Source organism: Lethenteron reissneri, chromosome 10 (genome assembly GCF_015708825.2).
Source record: "Lethenteron reissneri isolate LAM-NWPU_2019-01 chromosome 10, ASM1570882v1, whole genome shotgun sequence".
Taxonomy (NCBI): domain Eukaryota; kingdom Metazoa; phylum Chordata; class Hyperoartia; order Petromyzontiformes; family Petromyzontidae; genus Lethenteron; species Lethenteron reissneri.
Genome location: NC_083788.1, coordinates 2,407,585 through 2,414,782, shown reverse-complemented (window position 1 = coordinate 2,414,782; position 7,198 = coordinate 2,407,585).

Sequence of the window (7,198 nt, the reverse complement as noted above, 5' to 3'; positions counted from 1 at the left end):
ACAGTTTTATTTCATTCCAACACGACCTGCCCTTTCTAACTTACCCCCCTTGAGTGCTCGTGTATCTGGGTGCACCATCATATGCTACCCGGATTATCCTGGAGGTGGTCTCGCGTCAAACTCACCCATGTTTTACCACAGGGTCCGGGAGTCTCCATCTCACACCGAACTTTGCCAATTCTCTCTCACATGGGAAACCCATGGCCAGGTCACTCGCTAGGTTGCCGGGATGAAAACGCAGGTGGAGAGGTTCGGTTTGTGTGTTCGAGTTGACCTAAGCGCTAGTCGGGGTTTGTGCATGGGGTGAATGCATGTTGTGTCTGTGCATGGGGTGTGTGCGTGGTGTGTGTATGTGTGCGTGGGGTGTGTGGTGTGTGCATGGGGTGTGTGTCTGTTTGTAGGGTGTCTGTGTGGTGTGTGCATGGAGTGTTTGTGTGGGATGTGTGCATAGGGTGTGCAGAGTGAGTATGTGTGGGGTGTATGTGTGCGTGGTGTGTGTGGCGTGTGCGTGGAGTGCAAGCATGGTGTGTGTGTGGGGTGTGCTTGTTATGTGAATGGTGTGTATATGCGTGGGGTGTATGTGTGTGTGTGGTGCAAGCAAGTACAACAATCTTCATAAACGTTCCAACAAAACCATAAATGCCAAAAAACATTACTACAAATGAAAAATATATATTTACAAAATACTGAAAAATTTGTATTTACAAAATATTGAACACGAGGCTTGTTTGCAAACTTTCATGAAAGCAAGACATATTGCACATTTAAATCTTCCGCATTAATACTGTCATTGTGACGGTCTTCCTCGAAATTCAATACACGGTGAAACTAAACTAATATATATACAGTTATTATATACGAGTTAAAAACATCCTTAGCTATTTCAGTAACAGTGAGTCAAGAGAAAGGAGGGGGGGGTGTTATTGGTCGGTGATGGGTGGGTGGTTAGTGTGCATGGGTGGTGGGTGCGTGATGTGTGTATGTGGGTGGGTGGTGTGTGGGTGGGGTGTGTGCATGCGTTGGGTGTGTGTATGCGTGGGGTGTGTGTGTGTGTGGTGGGTGGGTGGCGTGTGTCTGGGTGGGTGGCGTGTGCGTGGGTGGGTGGGTGCGTGATGTGTGTAGATGGATGGGGTGTGTGTGGGTTGTGTGATGTGTGTGGGTGGTGTGTGTGTGTGTGTATGGGGTGGTGTGTGTGTGTGTGGGTGGTGTGTGTGTGTGTGGGGTGTGTGCAGATGGTGTGGTGAGAGGTTGCAGGATGGCCATGTCTTGAGGTCTGGGGTCGGGTCCCCGTCTCTTCCATTCCAGGTGTGGACATCCCCCGGTGGTGTCACCTGTTCCGGGCACAAACCCAGGGGAAGCATGGGTCATCAAGGGACAGAGCACTCAAGACACACAGCAGGTCTCCAAGTCGTGTCTCAAGGTGCTGCATGACACAGTGCGACAAGCGAGTGGAACACGGACGAGAGAAGCAGCCAGCTGGATGCAGTGCAACACAAATTTGGATTTATCTTCTCCATGTAAAATTGGTAGAAAATATGTTTTGGGGTGACGGAATGTTAACATACATTTCCTCAGGATGATCATGTATTTTTAAGCTATGTTAATTAGACATTCCGATTGTTATGAAATAAATAGCTTACAATAAAACTGAACTCCTAGACAAAATAATCCTTTTCCTTTACAATATAGATCTTTGGTTTGTTTCTGAAATTGAACATTTATCTTGTTGATTGCACTTTAGCTGAAAGATTTAAATGTATTACGCAAGAGCTGAGCTTCTGTTAACAAGCTCAAAATAAGAGCTGAGCTATTTTTGAATGTAATCCCCAAGCTCGATACGTTAAGGTGTTATCGGCCAAATAATGAGTGGCTTTAAATGTTGGAGGAAACTGGGGATCCGGAAAGAAAAAAACCCTACACATGCGAGGCGGAAACACTCAATCCCATACAGACGGAAGAGGTGGAGTCCACATTTTTGTTGTACTGCCTTCTCCTGGCAAGCCAGAATACGGCGTCCACGGGAAACGGAGTGATCCACCAACCCTTACCTCCACTGTACTGGAGTGGTGGGCTGCGCCAATGATGGGGGCCTTTACTCTTCCGCATTGCAGCAGCAATGCTTCCGGACAAATCTAAGAAATGTCCGGAGTCGCTGCCGCACTCGTGCAAATCTCCGCCCAGGCCCCCTCGATGCCTTCGTTCCGGTGTTGGCGACAGCTTCACTTGTCGCTTGATGGCTGCGCTGGTGTTCCACCAGGGCAGTGTGGGAACTGCCGTTCCATCTGCTGCGCTGGTGTTCCATGACAGTGTGGAAATTGCCGTTCGATCTGCTACGCTGGTGTTCCATGACAGTGTGGAAACTGCCGTTCGATCTGCTGCGCTGGTGTTCCACCAGGGCAGTGTGGGAACTGCCGTTCGATCTGCTGCGCTGGTGTTCCATGACAGTGTGGAAACTGCCGTTCGATCTGCTACGCTGGTGTTCCATGACAGTGTGGGAACTGCCGTTCGATCTGCTGCGCTGGTGTTCCATGACAGTGTGGGAACTGCCGTTCGTGCTGCTGTGCTGGTATTCCAGGGTAGTGTGGGAACTGGCGTTCGAGCTGAAAGAGAGTTGTAAGTGCCACTGTTATGCCTCTGTCTGTCTTTCATTATTTGTGCTGAAACTTTCCTACTGCAATACAATTCCATTATCTATCCTACGACTACTCCCTGCCCTGCCCCACGGCCACAACCAGGACTACCCCTATCAGAATATATTCAGAATCAGAATATTGATTTAGACTGTGGGAATATTATGACCTATAAAGCTCCTTCTCACAGATGTCAAGTACATCACTGCCCCTACCCCTATCGCTACCCCAAACGATCAAGCAGAGTGGTGGGAATTCCCCATTCCCATAGCAGGGGCCAATCTATAAATGAAGACCAATGTAAGAATTATGTCCAGTACTGCTGGACATTATACTGGACATCCGTGAAAAAGAGCTTCATAGCTTATCGAATTCCTCCAGTATAAATACATATTCTGATTATTTTCTAGAGTCATAGGCAGAGGAGAAGAGGAAGATCTGGAGCCTAGAGTTGAACAAGAGCATGAAGTCAACAATGAAGATGGCTGGGGAAGGACAGTTCCAGACGGCAGAGGAGAAGGAGCAACCTCTTAATGAGATCTGAATGCAGAGCGAAATTATTGTTTTCTCTAAGCTCATTGGAGCAGGGAAAAACATCAAAGTCACTTCATGAGAACTTAACCGACACAAATATTCTTCAAGATGCACGTGGAGACTCACAATCGGCTCTTGGATGACACGAAATCTTCCTCGAGATCTAACCCAGAATAATTCGTCCTTCCCTTTTCGCATTGGCTCACACGATCCACCTCCACGATCTCGTCCATTTTAATCGATGCGTCCACTGCATCCGGTTCATTGTGACTAGCGTGGCTTTCGACCTCGGTGCCATCCTGAATCCACGTGTAGCTCAAAGCCTCTTCAGGCGTGAGCCGGCGAACGGGATCCCACCTGCCAAGATATAAACGGGGAATCGTCAGGGTTCAGTTACCGTCTACATTTCTTCTAGGTGTGGCACATGCAATTATTTACATTCATTGTGCTAACGAATGTAAGAAGGCACAAGGCCAGAAATATTGCCCTGTTATGACACAAAGCCACTTCCTGTCAGTAAAACATACATCACTCTTAGTAGTGTGTACTCTTTTATGAAAGTGCTGATGGTGAACACGAAAATAATTATGATTAAGATAATATGTAGACAGTGCAGTTATATCTTACTCAAGGCATCCTTCGACGAAATCGATTATCTCTCTGTTCGTATTCCAAAGCTTTTTCTCAATAGAGGAGGTGTTTGGAAAGACCTTCCTGCCGTCCACCCTGTGGCACCCATTCTTGTCTGTGTTGGAGAGAAAATGAGTGAAACGAGTTCCGAGGAATAAGAACAAAGTACATTTCGATTTAAAGCTTTCGTGACTGCAGGGATTCATCTTCTTGGTTCTTTCGGTAAGGTCACGTAGAATGGAAATAATAAAATAATAAAAATAAAACATATAAAATAATTCTCACGACGTTTCGGCCACAACGCAAGCAGCCGTCCTCAGGTGAAGACCAGGTCTGTAATTTGTATTGTTGGGAAGACAGACCTGGTCTTCACCTGATGACGGCTGCTTGCGTTGTGGCCGAAACGTCGTGAGAATTATTTATTATGTTTTATTTTTATTATTTTATTATTTCCCTTCTACGTGATTTACCAAAAGAACCAAGAAGAAGAACAAAGTACATTACGACAATGCTTGCCTGAATAATTGTGACAACAGAAGTAGCAACCTGCCCTCCCACTCACCCGTGGAAATGTGCATTCTGGTCGCAGCATCAATCATAGGACTGGGTGGGAGACCAAGAATCTGTGCACAGGTCACAATGAAATTAATATACATGGGTTAGGTCATTGGACTGTGTGTATCGTAAACATACATACAGTAGACTTCCTCAAATGTAAAGGTCTATAAAACTGAAACGTTTATTCCCAAGAACTGCACATCCTTTTACACCACTGCCAAATAGATTTAATTTGTATTGGGTACTTAATTAACAAATATTGCCCTTTGAAGTTGACTTCAGGAACCTTCGGGACGAACAATGAACCCGAAGAATGGAAAGGGTAAAAGTCTGTCACTCTGAGTTATTATGACCAAGGCCAAATCACATCATACGTGTCCAACTAGTGTCTGATCACATTAAAGATATGTCTATTCTCTATGTACATACTGGCAGCAGAGCAACATTTGTTCCCATGGAATGAGGCCAAAAGTATGATTGCTCCACAGATTACTTGAACCGTGTATTGCAATCCAGGGCAGTCTCCTATATCGTTGTTAGCGACTAATGGACCATCACTCAGCATTAGCAGTGTGAGCCGGCTCAACTAAAACTAAGCCATAGGCTTCAAATCATAAATAATGAGATTATATTTTGCCATATTTCAGGTACCGTGATCATTTGGTCAATTGGATTTCCTGTTGCCGTGAAAAGTTTCTCCCCAGAAGCGAGCTCGGCAATTATGCAGCCCAGAGACCACATGTCCACTGCGCAGGTGAGTTCGAGGCCCAGTAATATCTCTGGAGCCATGTACTCGAACGTTCCGAAAAATCCGAAAACTGCACACCACACACAGAGGAATAGCACTGATTGAGCGAGGAGATCATGCACGTTATTTGCTTAGATTTTTAGTGCACGCGGATTTTAAAAAACATGTTATAGGATGTTAACCTTTATAATTCTATACAGCAATTGAATGTGTATCTTTCTACAACTAGGTCAAAACTGGAAAAGCGTGAGTGGCACTCCAAGAGATGGTTTGAATTTTGGGTAAAGTTGTTTGCAAGCACCTATTAAGGCCTATATGACCTATTAAGGCCTCTGTGGCTGAGGATTAAACCGAGTCACTGAGATTGTAGTGCACTGCAGTGCTGCTCACCATGCCACGTTTCCACACGCACATACATAAGAATAACAGTCGCCATTTGCCACTAAGTGGCGGTGACGTCACCACGGCGCCTGTGCCAGGCCAGGTGCACTTTGAGGCCACTTGAAGTGTCGAAGGTTCACCGACAGGTCACGGGACCGAAATGAGTGGCAGATGCACCAACTATGCCCCCTGCTGTGCCAACACACATATAAGACAAAGATCCCCGTGTAGCCTTAGCAGACTGTTGGGGCAAGTGCTGTTCACGAGCACCTATGAAGGCCGGCACGGCACACGAGGGGTGGGGTGGCCAGCACTACGCCCGGCTGCTTTTGTCTCCCTAGTGGCGATGTTTACTACACACCGCACTAGCTGCTAAGTTGGGGCTGAGTCGACCTAGGGGGGACCCAGCACCGGTTCAGATAATCGTCACTTGTGTCGGCCATGAGCGGGAATCGAACTGAGGGCGGCCAGGTGCGTAGCGCACTGCGCTAACCGCTGCACTAGCACTCTCCACTCGTATATCGACGAAGATTCACAAAGACACACAGAGACACACCCTCGCACGGAAACACAAGTAAAGCCACTCACTTGGCTTCGTCATCATGACACTCACGCCAAAATCAATTATCCTGATGTTGCCGGTTGCATGGTCTTTGACCATGGTGTTTTCCTAGAAAAAAAATAACAAAGGGCAATAGTGGTTAACGTTCAAATGTGTTCATGGCATGCAGCTTCCTACCGTTTAGACATCCAGTTAAGACTGCATTTTACATATTCAGTTTAAGGTGGTTCTCTCCTTTACTCGTGTAAGAAATGTTTCTAACTTTGGGCCAATTGTAGATTTGTCATTGTTGACGAATGTAAATTAGAATCTCTTCAAATAAACTGCAGAGTGAGCTCGAGAGCAAGAAGAGATAGACAATGTCCAAGATTGAAACGAGTGTCGATTATTTTATACATTTATGAAAACAAAAACATTCGTGTTGTTCAATGCGGTATAAGGTGCAGGGTGTATGGTTTTTAATTTTAGAGTTACGGGAGAGGCATCTTTCGTCACAGTTGCCTCAAGGCAACACAAATCCATGAATGACGCAGTATGCTATTGTATTTACTTACCGGCTTCAGGTCGCCATAAATGATGGCCTCCTTCTTAAGTTTTGCCAGGGCTGTCAACAGGGATCTTGCATAGAGCCTGATTGTTGACGGCGCAAAGATCGTGGAGTTGGCCTGGAATTGATCAAATAGGTCGGTGCTGCAAGACAAGATACCGTCAATGGTTATTTCCCTGCCACTTCTTGGTCAATGCTTAGGCTCGCTTCATGAACTCGGGGACTTGTGTTTTACAATAGTTTAGGATTTTTATCATGTAAAACCAAATTAAAATTTCTCCCAGGGGAATGATGATGAAACATGACCTGCATATTGGGTTTGAGAAATATAATAATATCAACTTATAACATGCACAGTAATCACTCACAGTAATATAAAGAGAAAATTACTCAGAGGTACGAGGAACCACAAACAGAAAATTTCGATTTAAAACTTTCGTGACTGCAGGGATTCATCTTCTTGGTTCTTTCGGTAAAGTCACGTAGAAGGGAAATAATAAAATAATAAAAATAAAACATAATAAAATACAATTCTCACGACGTTTCGGCCACAACCCAAGCAGCTGTCCTCAGGTGAAGAACAGGGCTGTCGGAAAGATTCGGACGCT